The sequence below is a fragment of the Arachis hypogaea genome, chromosome 19 (genome assembly GCF_003086295.3).
Source record: "Arachis hypogaea cultivar Tifrunner chromosome 19, arahy.Tifrunner.gnm2.J5K5, whole genome shotgun sequence".
NCBI lineage: Eukaryota > Viridiplantae > Streptophyta > Magnoliopsida > Fabales > Fabaceae > Arachis > Arachis hypogaea.
In genome coordinates, this window is record NC_092054.1 from 140,297,835 (window position 1) to 140,298,719 (window position 885).

Below are 885 nucleotides of genomic sequence, written 5' to 3' on the forward strand. Positions count from 1 at the left end.
GTATTAAGAACCTTCCGGGATCCGGTTTCTTCTGAGGTAATTTCTGCCGAACCAAGGTATTCAGTTCATTGATGAGCAATGGAGGTTCATCCTCCCAAGTCTCATTACCAAATAACTTGGCATTCAGCTTCATGATTGCTCCTAGATACCGAGCAACTTGCTCTTCAACAATATCTTCATCCTCTTCAGAGGAAGAATACTCATCAGAGCTCATGAATGGCAACAGTAAGTTCAGTAGAATCTCTATGGTCTCTGTATGAGCCTCAGATTCCTTTGGTTCCTCATTAGGGAACTCCTTAGTGGTCAGTGGACGTCCATTGAGGTCTTCCTCACTGGAAATCACTGCCTCTTCCTCCTCTATAGGTTCGGCCACTTTGGATATATTGATGGCCTTGCACTCTCTCTTTGGATTTTCTTCTGTATTGCTTGGGAGAGTACTAGGAGGAGTTTCAGTAACTCTTTTACTCAGCTGACCCACTTGTGCCTCCATTCTCAAAGCATGTCAAAAGGACACCTTCTGATCAATTGCTTGTATCTTTCCCAAGCTTCATAGAGGGATTCACCTTCCTTCTGTCTGAAGGTTTGGACTTCCACTCTAAGCTTGCTCATCCTTTGAGGTGAAAAGAATTTGGCCAAGAAAGCATTGATCAACTTTTCCCAAGAGTTCAGACTTTCTTTAGGTTGTGAGTCCAACCATATCCTAGCTCTGCTGTCTCTTACAGCAAAGGGGAAAAGTAGAAGTCTGTAAACCTCGGGATTAACCCCATTGGTCTTAACAGTGTCACAAATTTGCAAGAATTCAACTAAGAACTGATGAGGATTTTCCAACGGAAGTCTATGAAACTTGCAATTCTGTTGCATCAGAGAAACTAATTGAGGCTTAAG

General features: G+C 42.7%; 1 non-coding gene across 1 annotated transcript; it reads left to right on the forward strand.

Annotated features, from left to right (window-relative positions):
* The first annotated feature begins 495 nt into the window (after window positions 1-495).
* Window positions 496-603, forward strand: LOC112780928 (small nucleolar RNA R71). The gene has a single exon (XR_003191734.1). It is a non-coding gene; the product is annotated as a small nucleolar RNA R71 (small nucleolar RNA).
* Window positions 604-885: the final 282 nt, after the last annotated feature.